We start from the raw sequence: 16,253 nt of genomic DNA, 5'->3' as shown, positions 1-16,253 counted from the left end.
AGTAATCTCAACAATGCTGACTTCCGCATTCGAGAATACCCGATCACACCTCTCTGTTTTGCGACCCGCTTGAGCTCGCGTACAGTAGACATCGTGTTTACACCTAAGAGAACCAATGTCTAATTGCTTCACAGTAAAGGGAGGTAACCCTTTCACGCATTGGAGTCTTGAGCATATCTTGAGCAGTCGCCTACGTTCTTTTATGTAGCCTTTTTTATTCTCGTAGATGAGTTGATGTCTGACTACGTTCGCTCCGTGAGCTTTACATAGACAGTAGTGTCCTTTAACCCCGATACCACACACAGAACACGTGTAGTTAGGACTTCCCATATGGAAACAACAGAACCCCTGATTCCTGCATTTCCTACCACAGGCCTCGGTCTTCCCCATAAGTATGTATTCGCATCGGTATGGAGCGGGTCTCATGTTTACTTATATAGGTATTTTAATTTAATTGCTTCGCAACCAACGCAGTAGCTGCTATACCCAACACTATGAAGCCCAGTTCACGATTCATTTGCCCCTTGGATGGTGTGTAGTACTGAGCGAGTGTGGGTTTATTTAGCGGTTCCAATTGTTTACCAGTTAGTAGGTAGTATTCTTTCATTGCTTCATCGACATCGTTGAATGTTTGAACGGCATGGTTTTCACGCTGGAGTTGTTCGTTAATAAAATCGATCCTCTGGAGACGTTTTTTAGCGTACTCGGCCTGTGCTCTTTGTAATTTCTCAGTAGCGAGATCGTGCCGCTTCCTTGCTTCCTGTATTTCAGCCGCGTGATCATCTCGTAGTTTCGAGAAGAGGAAATTACTCCCGGAAAATGCCAGGGCATTCACTAACGCCCCACCGACCATCATAGCTATCGTGGCCATCCCTATATTTATTTCATTATATTATCAGGTATGATCCCTTGTTTTACTAGGATGTCTTTTGTGGCCATCGCCATACCAAGGTTCATTATGAGCATACCCATATCCTGCAGGTTGAAATCTAGCTTGATAGTTGGTTGTTTAAGCACCATTTTAGTCAACCGAGCGTACCCTACGGCTAGACTGGCGACCACTGTGGCGTGGTATGCGTCGTTCACGAACGTTTTCCCCTCAGACATTATGTATATGATATAAAATATTAAAATTATAACATGATATGCGGGTCTACCGTGGGGGTGGGGGGCTCACTGTTGGGTGGGGGCTCACTGTGGGAGGGTACCCCCACGTATAACCACGAGATAGCCAAGGCAGCAGTTACACCTACAGCCAACAACAGTCGGGGGTTGGTCACTTTATGTTGGTTACACCACCGTTTTTTACCGGCAGCTACTCTCTTAGGATTCTTCTGTCTGGTTACTGTTGGGGGTACCCCCACTGGGGTCACTTCCCTCACTGGTTCCTGTGAAGGGGTCTCCTCCATCACCTCGGGACTCACTGTTGGGGGTACCTCCACTGGGGTTTCCTGTGCAGCATCCATCTATACTATTATTATTATTCTTTCTCTCAAATTGACAATGTTTTGCCGTGATACTCGCCGCCGTCACTGGAGCCAACAACATACCATATTTGTGGTACAGCCCGCAGCTGATAGAACTCACGGCGTGTTCGATAAAAGGGTCTTTCTCGAGGTCCTCCCACAGGTAAAGTCGGCGCTCTGGTGGAATGGGAAGGAAGTGTGATACAATACCGGTGTATATCTGGGTCATAGCCGATCCTATTGTCTTTGTCATTTCTGCTCCGAGCCGGGACTCGTATCTAGCGTACAGCTTATCGATTTCTTCGGCTGACATTTTGTGAATTTTATCCGGAGTGTAGTCTCCAAAGTAATGTTTGGCTTTGCCGCCAACAGCCAACGCCACCAGTTTCTCTCGCTTGGGGGAATCCCCCACACCCCCAGTGGGGCCTGCCGGCGGCGTTGGGGAGACCCCCAACTGTTCGAGCAATTCCTCACACTCCATCTTATAATATAACAAGTAAGATTTAGTTTTAACTATATAATACCCGATACAGACAAAACACAGAGAAATGAAGGTTAAGTTGCACACGACAAATACTTCAAATATCATAGCTATATACTTAGCTTTGCTTAGCTTTGCTTAGCTTTGCTTAGCTTTGCTTAGCTTTGCTTAGCTTTGCTTAGCTTTAGCTTAGCTTTGCTTAGCTTTAGTATACTCTATATGCTACTGGTTGGTCGGTCTTTAGCACGAGCTTAGCGTGTTTAGTTTCAGCGAGCTGTTTCTTCACCCGTTCCCGTTCTAATTTACTCATCACATCGTTCTCTCTCAAACACTCCTCAAACGAATCCCTGTCCTTGCAGTGAAATAAGGCCACCCATCGCGTCTGCTCCCTGAGGTCTTTCAACACCGAGTTGAACTTCTGCGTTAGCACCCAGACGCTGTGATTTGCATGCCGGCCGGAGAAGGCCAGGTACGATAGCATGTCTCTCTTTTTTGTTATCTCGCGATTAGCGCTGCAGTCGTCCAGTATGAACAGCGTCGGTTCCCCTTTAAATTTCTCGTGAAGAGCTTTCAACCAGTCCTGCAGACGTGTTCCAGGGTCGATTTTGTGTACGTCCGGGTCCGTCATCACCCAAGGTCGCGCGTACGTTTTATTCATGCTCAGAGTAGGGCACATGATAACGATGTTATCGAACACACCCTTGTAGTAACCCTCCAACATATCCAACACGAAAACGGTCTTCCCACAGCCAGTCTGCCCGCACACTATGGCGCAGTGTGGGTCAGTGGGTAGTTGTGGGTACCCCTGGGGGGTGTGGGGGTGTCCCCCACTAGTAGATGGCTTGCACGAATCTCCCATTGTCTATATTAAGTTGCGCGTCCATAATAACGTACAGATATAATTTCAACTTACCAGCGGGTTGAGCCTTCTTAGTAATCTGGATGGTTATCCCTTCGCTGCCGTTATCTATACGGCGCCCGCTACCGTGCAGTTTATCATCATCCGTGGATCGCATGTCCAACCATAGGGCGTACTTGGTGGTCAGGTATTCACCGATCTGCACGGAGCCAAGGTCCAGGTCCTTTGTTATGTAATCCCCAACTGGTAGCTTTTTTATCTCATCCCACTGCTGGTGTGGTCTCATACCATGACTGAACAACTGGTTGGGCACGCCCTCGATGGTCACTTCCACCTTTTCAATCTCGGGGTTGAAAAACTTCTCGCTGTCCCTCCGGAATGGATCGTAATACTCCACTGGGACGACCAGGATACCTTTCATCGATCGCGCCGGCACGTTCAGGTTGATATTCCACACAGTGTCGCTCTTATCTCGCACGACTGATCTATGTCTCAGTACGCGATCGTACAGGATAGCCATCTTCCCAGAGTACTGGTTTCGAACCTGCCTGGCCAGCTCCGGGCTAGTGACCATGTCGAACTCCAGAGAGATGTTGTCTATGGCATAACTGGCCTCATCACCGTTCGGCGTACGCACTACTTTGCTATAGTCGTTAAACGTGAGCTCGTATTCGAGCCTATCACCCAGCGCGGCCTGGTAAAACGGCGCGTGTCCCGTGAGCAACTCGAAGTCGAGCGGCACGCAGAATCGATTCCCGTATGCTCGAGCGATGGCCTTTTCACCGTCCGATAGCTTGTCTTGCTGGTCTTGCGTGAAGACATACCCTATGCGCGCCCGGGTTGATTTGCTGATACCCTGGTACACATCATTGACTCGTTCTCCCTCGCTTTTCCAGAGATCCCTGTAGCAGTGAAACACGTCGCTGTCGTCGATGCTCAGCACCTCGTTACCGCTGATCTTGACGGTCGTTTTCTTGATGATAGCTCGACCCACGTTACGCACTAGCTCGCGTTTGTCGTTGTCGGAGGTCAACGTGATATTGAACGCCAGTCGAACAGTGCCTGGTACAATGAGGTCATTCTCACCAAGGTTTGGAAATCTAACCAGCAGAGTTTGATTCTGGTCTATCTTGCTGGGATTGTTGGTGATGGTCACCGACTGGCGCACGGCTCTGGCTCCTAATGGCTCTCTCAATCTTCTGAAAGGATCTAATTTTCTGCCGTACATTGTTATATATAAATAAAATATATTTAAATACTAATGGATGAAGACATAGATATGACGGAGATGCCGGGCGCTAGTGCCCAGGCATCTGATGAGCAGGAGACCTCATTTACTAGTTCACCATTGAACCAAGAACTTTTAGCAACAACGGTAGATGATTATTACGAAAGTTTAAGAAGTGATAAATACTACGTTGATCCACAGGGTCGATACCTTGATAATTTTTTTATTGATACAAAGGGTGTTCTACGCCTTAAGTCTAAACCAGAGGTTGACCTCTTTAACAAGCGCAATAAAAAAACACTGGCCTTGTCAACTCTAGCCAGCCGCCATGGTGTCGAATTTATCCGTGAACATCTAAACATGAATGATTACGTTGGTGCAATACCTAAGGCCGTTGTTGAAGATCTGCAAGCTACCAGATCCCACCTCACCACTAGAGATGAAATGACACCACAGCGTGCTACAGAAGCCTCGGACAGCATAGAAAAACTGTTGAGCACCTACTGGGACAAACCGTTACCGGGGTTTGACTTTCCGGTAAGGGAACTGCGCGGCTTAGACGAAGCCGTGAAACGCGTGCGTGGAGAACTCGTGAACAACATGGGGAAACTGAACGAAATCGACGAGCACATCGCTAGGGAAAAAACCAAACTCAACGAAACTGAAAACGATGATATGAAGCGTTGTATCAATGAACGACTACGCGATTTAGAAGACAAGAGACGTACACGATTGGAATCCGCTTCCTCGAATCGTGAACAGCTTCGATCCCAGATCAGTCGTATTCGGGAAACAATCGATAGAATACTGAATGAGGATACAACTTTAGCCAACAGGATTCGGATATTGTTCCGGGAGCAAGGGATCACCATCGCCAGTATTCATCATATCAACCCTGGTGGTGTCACTGGTGGGAGGAACCCCTGTGGGGCCTGCCGGCGGCGGGGGAACTCCAAGTGGCGGTGGGGGTGTTAAAGACTGGATAAAAAAACTCGGGGAAGGCCTAGCTAAACTGGCTGGTAAAGCCGCCGAAGCCCTTCCCGGTATCCTGGGTAGCATCGTCTCGTGGTTGTTGAGCGCTCTGTCTAAAACTGCCATGTGGCTCAGTCAAAACCTGTGGGCAGCCATCGTCGCCGTGGCGGGTCTGGTGTACGTAGCGGCTAAGAAATCTTTAACCAAATAAGTCCCAAAGTTACCCCACCAACCACTAAGGCTGTTTTATTATCAATATGCTGCTGATAGGGGGGTACCCCCACATGTATATGGGGGTGTGTGGGGGGCACATGAACTTTAGACTCCGGGGGTGGCGCCACTATACCCTTTTCACGTGGTGGGATGTGTGGGATATAGGGGGTGTTAATATCGGGGTTGATACCCAACTTTTGATCCTTCGTGGCTATGACTATTTTGTTGTTATAACCCACCACTTTTTTTATTCTCAGTTGCATATCACTCGGAGCCATGTACAACCCCACGCCGAACACGTAATTGACTTTCGATCTGGCGTATTCTAACACGTTTTGGTAACGGTCGATGGCCCTCGGGAGATCAACTGGAGAATTGATAGCATCCTCAACGTTGGAAACGAATTGTGTCTGAGCGTCGTAAGCAGTTCCCTTACCGAGGATGTTGGAACGCGTCATCGACTGCGCACCCAACAGCGCCCACACGTACGTTCGAATCGAGTCGTTCAAGCGTATTGTACCAGCACGAGTGAATTCTTTCGATGTTTTTGAGATCATTTTAGTCCAGGCTGTGGCTGCATCAGGATTGGTTTGCTTTATACAGCTGACATGGATCTTTGCATTCGTTGTGGGGCCTGTAAATGTATGCCGGTTTGGGTTGTATGAACCATCTTTAGAACCGGCATAACATGTTCCGGACCTGTAGAAGTACACGAGAACTATACCGAGACCATGGTTCACACCAGGAAGGCGAAAGTCTTTATTCGTTGGAATCTCAAACTCCCCACAAACACGTTCATAAGCGCGTCTATCATAGGGGTTATTCGTCATACTCCACGCTTTATCTTGGGGAAGAGGAGCACTTATTTCCTTCAATATTCGTCTCGTTTGATAATAAATATGAAACAAAATAACCGCCTTACTCAGTTCGTCTATACCGTAGTCTGGTGTCACACCCGACCCTGTCGTCGCACACCACACAGCAAAGTTGAGTTGGTTCTGCCAAAACTGCATTGGGTTTTGATTCCAGTTTACCACCGCCTGCGCGTTATTAACGGACACGACATAGTTTTCAAAGATATTAATAAAGGTTGTTTTAAGCCCCGTGCCATCTGCATTCAAGTGTGCTAAATCCATATTATAATATATAAATTATATATTATAATATGTACATAACACTTCCAGGAATAACGAGCGGTGAGGCCGTTCAGCTGACGCACGCGATCGATAACACGTCAGGTCAACTCGAAGTCGCACTCTGCGATATCACCTACCTACCGCAATGGACTAACATCAACGCCAGCAACAATTAGCTGTTCGTCAGTGGAACTCGCAGCCAGATAACTGACGGCTACTACAGCGTGTGCTCTCTAAACGACGAGGTCTTCAAACCCCTGGGAGCCGAACTCAAGATGAACGACTCAAACGGTACAGTGGTGTTAATCAACAACGGAAGAAACCCCTTGAGGCTCGGCCGACCATTAGCGAGGATACTCGGTATGTCTCCTGACGAGATAAAACCAACAACAACCGTCACAGGCACGAAGTTACCCGACCTAGTACCGTACCGAGAGCTGTACATTCATCTCGATCAGGTGAGCACAACGTACAACATTCAAGGAGGTCACCCTTCCACTATACTGAGAGCAGTGCCGGTGAAAACTGAGAAATACAACGACGGTAGAACCGAGTCATTTTCACCACGGCAGTATAAGAGATTAACCCAGGGCAACATACCTGAGCTGACAATATCGGTGTTAGATATAAATCATAATCCTGTAAATATAGGATACCTCAGCTTAACACTTCATGTAAAATGACCAGCGCACAAGGGCCCGGAGTGAAAAAATGCGTCAATATCGGGATCTCCGACCTCGGAGACACACGCGGTTTCGACGCTCCCGGAGTAGATGGTAAATCGTACGCCTTGCAACTGAAAAACAACATTTACAAACGCGTTGAAGTCCCCTCCGGTGGAACCCTAAGTGATATAGTAGATACCACAAGAGCAACAGTCAACACTAAGTACGCCCTTGTCAACACCGGTAATAATAATTGGATAATATACCCATCGTTCGGGGGTAAACTGTTCGACTTAGACGATGTTGAGAGCACTACCGTCGCCCGAAACAAGCCATATATGCTCGTCTTCACCGAAGATGACAAGTGGGTGTTGTTACCCGATAACGACTGGTTTCTCAATATTAGACTCGTCTCCCCTTACGTGTTTACTGATAACAAAGACAACCACCTAAACAAAGTCGTGAACAATGAAACCCTGCTCGTGGCTTACGTCCCAACTCAGAGACGTAGCGTAGTCGTCAGCCCAGTCAACACTATAGCAGCCCACATGCTATCGAGTAAACCGACCATACAAAACGTGACATTGCAGTTGGTGTCTGAATTCGAAGGCGTGGTCAAGATACTAGAGAGTCTACCAGCAAACTCAACACTGATCATCAAAGTCTACCTAGGGGAACCATCGGGGAATGATGTCGAGATCGTGAATGGGATCAAACTCGGGTGGGTGAAACGACACCAGTATCAAGTTTGCAACGTTTACGTGCGGGTGGGTGTTGGAGCCGACACCAGTCTGGAGGGGGTCAACGTGATCGTGGAAAACAAGATATCACTAACCAAGATCTTCCTGCCTGACAACATACACTTCATGGGTATGAAGTTCACCCCTGAATTATTATCAAAACCCCAATTGGAAATTATATCGTAATAGTATAATAATGACCAGTCATCGTCCCAACACTACACTTAACGACCTAGGAGATACGGAGGGATTCGATCAGCCTGGTGAGGAAGATGAATTATACATCCTGCACTTCAAAGACAACGTGTACAGACTGGTGTCGTTATCAGATTTAAAAGAGCCCAAATGGCTGATCAACTTAACACTCGCCTCACCTTATATCACATTAGACGCAGATACGGGGTATACCACTAAGATTAGGAACAACGGTATCTGGCCCGGGGATTTCATTCCGGAGAGGGGATTACGCATGATAACTATTTGGGACAGGAAAAAAAATGGGTTAAATACTAGGTCAAACAATAAATTAACATTTAGTAATCCTGAAAGAATATTAGTCCCTTTCACACTCATCATAGAAGTCTTCTTTGGGTTAGACAATGAAAACACCTCAAGAGTACACCAAATTTTACCCGGGGTGTCAATACACTGGTCTAAAGAACACATACACCAATATTGTCGTATTATTATACAACAGGATACCACCTGGGGTTCTATAAACCGCTTAATAAACCTCAGTGGGTTTTTTATTACAACAGGAAAGTCTATTAGCCTCTCACCTATTATCATTGGTAATAATCTAACCCTTGTAGACTTCAAATACATTGAAGGACTATTAACTGAAACCCAATTAAAATATCTTTCAAAATATATATTATAGGATGGGTCTGTACCCAGTCGTAGAGGAAGTAGCGAAGACGCTGGAAACCGTAGATGGGTTCCGCTTGAGGCAGTTATGTGATGTGAAACGTCAACTAGAACAAGACCGTGACACCCGGAAAGCACTATGTAAGAAGTACAATAGAGCTTTCAATATCGTGGACGGGGCTGACACTACCCTTATGGCAACCAGCATGGGACTAGGGGCGGCAGGTGTTGGATTGTTGGCTACCATCGTGGCTGCACCTATAGTGCTAGGTATTGAAATAACGGCAGGGGTGGCAGGGTTGGCAGGGTTGGCAGGGTTGGCGCTTAAGTTAGTATCACGCAGACTTCATCGTAAGGCATTGAAACACGACGAGATCAGGGTTCTGGCTGAAGCAAAGCTCAACACAGTGAGTGAGCGTATTTCCACGGCACTCTCTGATAGTAAGATCTCAGAAGAGGAGTTTCGTTCAATCCTCTCTGAACTCAAAAAATATAACGGAATGAAACAAGATATTCGATCCAAGTCTCGTAAGTCTGCTATCAGCGAGGATGAGAAAAAAAAGTACATAGAACAGGGGATACAAAAAGCCCAGCAAGCCTTTATTACGAACACCAAAGTGATCGTAGGCGGTTCACATTAAACTGTTTCATCGATATAAACGTGACATAGGCACAGTGTTACCTCCAACACACGTTAAGTAGTAGGGGTAATGTATCTATACCAGCCGGGGGAACACGAGGGTGATAGCCGTAAGCGAGCCACCGATCCTATATGGTCAGTCAAAACTTACAACATAGATAAAGTGGATATGAAAGCCGACGAACCTAACTTATACTACTTGAGGGATGGGCCGGGTAGGGGGTTTGTAAGAGAAGAATTATTGATCGTACCGTACGGCACAGTGTTACCTCCAACACACGTTAAGTAGTAGGGGTAATAGTAGCAAGAGCTAATGGCCCAGCCAAAGCCTTATTTACTAAATAAGGCTTTGTAGAGACATTTCTTGAAAGTGGTCCAGAACCCCCATTGTATATACTACTAATGGACTTTCCGACCGTCGGGCCGTGTATGACGAGTGGAAGCCACAGAGTGCCACACGATTCCTAAAGAAACATATATATATATATTGGTACTTACACATGGTTAGAATATGTCCTTGAGTACAAACGAATGTCCAGACCCGGGACACGTTTCACAAAGCAATCGTAGAGCTGCATCTGTCTTAGCTCCTACAGTATAGCACACACTTATGACCGCCGTAGAGCTACAATCGCTTCGTTGAAGGGGTCCAGGGTGTTTTGTCAGTGTGTTCCAAATAGTGATTTAGGTGAGTGGGTTTAGTTTTATGCCGCACTCCGCAATATCCCAGCTCCATTGCGGCGGTCTATGAATAATCGAGTCTGCACAGACAATCCAGTGATCAACAGCATGAACTGATGACATGTGTCAACCTGGTCAGAGAGCCCGACCACGCGATCCCGTTAGTCGCTTCTTACGGCAAGCATACTCGCCTTGTATGGCAAGCATAGGTTGTTGAGGGCCTATTCTACCTCTGATCTTCACGGATAGGGATTTATGTGACATCTAAGTGACATCATAGTGAACGTGTCGCCGTTTGGTTTTAACGTTTTTTCTGTTATATACTTTTGTTCCTTTGCTTTTTCAAATTCAGTTGTCAAGTGCACACTTACATTTGCCCGGAAGTGCATACCAAATAGGAAAATAAGCTAGAGCTAATGGTAGTCTCTTTATTCTGTCAATGGAAAAAAGGGCAAGTGGTTTCAGAAATCTCTAGAACCTGGGTTTGAACAAGGGAACGGACACAGTTTGCATCCTTTCACCTTAAGGCAGGGCATGAAGCCGATATCAGACATTTTCCTTTGGAAATCTTTTGAATTCATCTTTTGAACAGCGCCCATCTCCAATAATAATTTATATTTAGATGTGTTAGTGTATATTTCCTATAACACAAACATAACTGATGTGGAAAAAACACAACACAATCTTGTACCACTCTCCTATGATTGATTGAGTGAGTGGGCGAGTCAAGCCTCAGCAGAACACGAACAGCACGACTTTAATTTACATCCTTTAAATTATTCTAAATGACTACTGTTCAAAGTCATTTTACCTTGATTGTAGCGGTTGTCGTTCCCGTCCTGATGTTGTCGTCGTTGACGGCCACAATTATCAGAGTGTACATAAACCCAGTGCCAGACAGCGTTTCGTAATCCAGAGCGTTAGCCTCAGTTTGAAGCTGGTTTCCGGTGACCTTGAACTTGGCAGAAGCGTCATCGCCAGCCTCAATTGCGATGCTGTAAGCAGCGTTTGTTCCGTCGTCGTCATCGGTCACAATGAAATCCAGTAGTGACGTGTCTGTGGCAACATGATTATATTAGTTGCTGCGTGTATTTTGGTACAGGTCGAATGGTAGTCTCTCTATCGAAATATTTTGCTTTGTTAGTGGTTGAAATCCGCCCTTTGCAATAGCGAACCCGCATACATTATTGAAACTTGCAAACAATCATGTGAAGCAACCCAAGTCACCCAGGTTAGACACTTGATCCAATATTAATTTCACCTTGTACAACAATCAATTGTTACAGAGTACCGGTTCGAACCCAGAAACCGAAAAGAGTACAATGAAATTATGGAGCCACACAGATCTAATCTGTAGCAGAACTGTGGGCGAGAACAATGGCCATTGTTCTTTCATATGTTTCAAAGTCCATGTATTCTTTCTGGATACGTTGAGTCAGGTATTCCAAGCCGCCACGATGTCCGCTGTGTCTTGGAACGTGTTTCAGATACCAATGCTCGGGAGTTCGAATCTCAGGACTTCCTAACTATGTCTCCAGGTTGTGTATCGATTCAAGACCTGTATCAATCTAGGTTCCCATCCAACTCATCTGACACAGCGTGGGAGAACTGAAACGCTCTCCAAAACGGCAATCTTTCTTCATTGCAACGCAGCTACCAGAAAATAATGTACTTTATTTGCAGTTTTCGACAAAATGCATAAATTCCCAATATTCTCCGGAGTCCGACATACCAGTGTATGCTTGTGAAGGGATTGGTGAATGACTGGATAGACACGCCAGTAAAATCAGTTGAATGGACAATACGCCAAATTGAGGAAGGTTTGCATCATCAAACAACTGTTCTATACACAAGAATGTTGAATCAAGTTTCACCGTACCTATATCACACACACTCCCAAAACTGACAGAAGACATTAGGTTTCCTGACGCTGGACTGCTCTATCCATGCCATACGTCTACAGTCTAAACCAGACAATCCAGTGATGTGCAATATGGCGAACTAACACATTAAGTGTCAGTAATTAAGGAAATATGAAACATCAGAAAGCGAGAGTTTGGTTCTACACTGTTTTGGACAGCATTCCATCATTACATGTCAGGTGAAAGTGCAAGAACACTCGCACTGATGCAAGTCTTAGACGTTCAGCACATTAGTGAGGAAAAGGCCACGAGCATGGAATGATATTGGCAAGTCTAGTCATTCAATCAAGATGAATGGTTGTCATAGGTTTCTGTTGTGCCCAAGGAGAGCACTGTCATTATACCTACCGGCAGCTGTGTTTTCAGCCACACTCACTGTATGGGACGTTGATGTGAATGCTGGGTCGTTGTCGTTGATGTCGTCAATCGTCACATTGACAGTCTCCGTCGCCTGCAAACTGTTACTGTCGGTCACCTGTAGGTCAAATGTCACTGAGGTCAAGCCCGCCTGGTCCCGATCAATTCTGTCGGCAATTGTCAAAACCCCAGAGTTTACATCGATGTTGAAGAGTGCGCTGTTAGTACCTGTAACAAATAAAGTGGGTGACTTTAGCTTTACGCCGAAATCAGAATTCCAGATATTTGCGACGGTCTGTTAATAAGTTAGTCTTGACCACACAATCAAGCATGAGCGTCGATCTACGCAACTGGGACACGATGGCATGTGTGAACCAAGTTAGCGAGCCTGACCACCCAATCCCTTTAATCATCTTTTACGACAAACATGGTAAAGGCCAAGTCTGGACCTTCACGGGTCAGACTGTTGAATGGCCTTGAAACCGGTGGTCGATAGTGTAAATGTCCCTCGCCGAGATATTTGCTGGATTATTGTTAAGAGCGGCGTAATACTCACATACACTTCACAGGTTGTGTTCACGACGCGATGATCTCGATGGGATTCAGCCTCTGTATGAAACCAATCTAGCAATGACCTTGTTTCATCGAGATGAAAACCTCTACCTTTCAGTACATGGTTCATGCGGTATAATGTAAACAGTGAGTTCCAACTTGAGCAAGTGTGTACATTTTGAAGTGAATAAAACTGACAACACATTCTCAAGATATCTCGAGTCAACAGCTGATTCGACTACGAAGTTGATCATGTTTTGAACATGTGTCTATATATTAACAAATACCATCAACTAAATTGTCAGAATCGTTTGACCTGAAGAGCAAATCATCATCATTTGTTTTTTGGGGTTTTTTTTGTTCAATACACCCTCGGTCATTGCGGCTACCTACATTACCTATCTGCTTCTGTGCCTGGAAACCGTACGCTAAATATATGGACGAAGTGAGGTACACAGGCATGTCTATTCCTATATTTCGTGTTTGAAACATAAAAGTATTATCCAACTGGAGCCGAGAACAATGCATAAGCATTCTAAGCTGAGGCAATCTAGACATGCATAATCCCTATAGACTGGAGTTGAACTCTCTCAATTATTTGTTTTAGTCTGGAAGAAACATGATGCCAATTTGTGGTATCATTTTTTTCCCATTATCGAATAATGACACAGTTCAAACACCATCTTGTTGTATACTAGTCTTATGGCTCGATTATTGCCTGGTTGTTACTGACTGACTTTGAGTACAGACGAAAGTAATGGACATTTTGACCATCAAAGAATATCGGTTATATTACAAGCAATGACTCACCACTTATTGCATACGTGTGTGTGTCCCCCTCGTCTTTGTCGTCAACGGTGAAGAGGTTGCTGACCACGCTGTCCACTGGCATCTCCTCCGGGATGGACAAAGTCCCTGACAACGTGATCACCGGCGTCTCGTCAACGACGTCGGTAACTCTCACCGTCATCATTGCCTGCTGGGTGTTCCGACCGTCGGACATGCTAGAGAAGAATGGACAGGTTAAAATGTTGCCATAAGCGTTCAAATGTGACATTCAAATGACACAATGACATCGAGAGTGCAAGAATGCAATCCCATTGGAACAACAGAATTACAACGATGTGAAGATGTTCACACGTGACGATGAACGCTCAACTATGACAACAATGCTTCAAAGGACTAAACGATGTAGATGTCACTAGCTAGTTTAAATGTGGCTACAAAGGTCATGATATGAATACAGACGTTAAGAAGTGACTACAAAGGGTAAGATATGACTGCAAAGGTTAACATCTGACTAAAAAGGTCAACGTGTGACTACAAAGGTTAACATGTGACTACAGGGGTTAACATGAGACTAGAAAGGTTAACATGTGATTACAAAGGTTAAGATTTGGCAACAAAGGTTAAGATACGACTACAAGGTTAAGATATGGCTATAAAGGTTAAAATGTGAAAACAAAAGGTAAAATGTGACTACAAGATTAAGATGTGACTTCAAAGGTTAAGATGTGGCTACAAGATTAAGTTGTGACTTCAAAGGTTAAGATGTGAAAACAAAGCTTAAATATGACTACAAAGGTTAAGATACGACTACAATGTTAAGATGTGACTACAAAGGTTAAGATGTCACTACAAGATTAAGATGTGACTACAAAGGTTAAGATAAGACTACAAACGCGACCATTGTGACCGAAAGGTACAAGTGAGGAGAGAGAGATTCTACGCTTAATTTGATTATCCAGTAAATTAGTATTGTCCCTAACTAACCAGACTGGTCTTGCATTTCTCATGTATATGCATATGCTATATGTGAACATATATTGTTTGGAATTCGGAGGTGTGTGTGTTATTTCATGGAGCGAATTAGTATCAGTATATTGTTTAGGATTCAAATAAAGACAACCACATGACAAAACCACTTGTTCGTGGAATAAAAATGTTTGGGCTGTGAAAAATAGGATTAAAGAAATAGCATTTATTTGTATAACATTACTTAATGGTAATGTCATATGACGACACAGTCTCAATGTCAAGCTGTTTGAGTGTCTTCAGGTCAGTTCCCGCAAACTCGAACACGTCAGTGTGAGTGTCAAGCGTGAAGGTCAGATTGTCACCCTCGTCGTCCGTCCCATCCACGGTGTAGATGACGTCTCCTATTGTCGTGTTCTCGCTGACGTCAACCACAGTGTTGCCTAGAGGGGCGGGGCTGTTGAATAACGGAGCCTCATCTGGAACAGGAACAAGATACTGATACTCAGGGACATCCGGTCTCGAGGTTAGCGGTCAGTTCATTTACCTCGGTGTAATTCCAAGGAGTAACAATATTTTGATGGTCGTGTCCCATAAGTTTCATTATTAAGTAAAAATGGCCATGTTATACAAGTCCCGAATCGTCTTACTTGTGCCGATGTGATGGGCAGCCTGAAATAAACCAAGACAGTAATGCTAAAATGTTATGGGTGCAAATATGCCTTGTTCACTCTACGGTGGAATTGACCGTATACATTTCACTTCTACTGTAATAATTAGGATATTATTTTATGGCTTTTTATTTTTTTAGCTAGTATCTGATCACATATGATTATGTGCCGAGGGATTGTAATCCCCATCATCTTTGAATAACTCTTCCAAGAATTTGTCGTCCTCGAAGATTCTATCAAACTCCCAGAGAAGGACACTGGGGGTAGTAATCTTCCTCCATTATGTAAATCCATGCAGCGAAAGTGGTACTATATTAGTGTCAATGTATTAATGAGCGGTTATTATCATTTTCAGGTTTGTCGAACACTATCCGACAAGGGTAATTAACAAATCAGACTGTGGAAAATGCTGACTATTGGTTTACTATGAATGTCTGTATGCTCTGTAATAGTCCAGATTTATAGCTGTCTTAAGATAATCAAGTCACACAAGCCGGTGATTGCCATCATGAGCATACAAACCAAGTCACGAATCCTTTTTACACGATCAGTAATATTTTCTGAGCAAGCCAAACCAGTGATTGACATCATGAACATCTATCAACGTAAGTGGGGTGCGATAACGCGCTACAAGCCAAGTCACCCGTTAAGATCCGGGTATCTTTGATCTTCAGTAGCCAGTGCCTATCGCAAGAGGCCACTAACGGCATCGGGCGGTCAGGCTCGCTGACGTGGTAGACACATGTTATCAAATCCCAAATGCGAAGAATAATGTTCATGCATTGATCTCTGGATTATCTGGTCCAGACCGGAAAATTTACCGAGTATTGCTGAATGCGGTGTAAAACTAAACTCACTCACAATCACACGATCAATAATATGTCTGTCTTAGACAGCCCAGTGATTGACATCATGAGCATCTACCAACGCGAGAGGGATGCGATAACGCGCTAGACACCATGTCACGAGACGATCAATTTATTCATCCCTTGGGATCAGAATGTGTTCGTGGGATGCAGTTGTGCACCAGAATCCCCACGGAGTCGTA

The 16,253-nt window shown here is 44.8% G+C and overlaps 1 pseudogene; it reads right to left on the bottom strand.

Moving 5' to 3' along the window:
• The window catches only part of LOC137262051 (cadherin EGF LAG seven-pass G-type receptor 2-like), a 42,938-nt pseudogene that overhangs the window by 13,340 nt on the left and 13,345 nt on the right, over positions 1 to 16,253 (bottom strand).

Source organism: Haliotis asinina, chromosome 14 (assembly GCF_037392515.1).
Source record: "Haliotis asinina isolate JCU_RB_2024 chromosome 14, JCU_Hal_asi_v2, whole genome shotgun sequence".
Taxonomy (NCBI): Eukaryota; Metazoa; Mollusca; class Gastropoda; order Lepetellida; family Haliotidae; genus Haliotis; species Haliotis asinina.
Note: the sequence above shows the minus strand (reverse complement) of the source record. Positions and strands in the feature narration are given on the sequence as shown.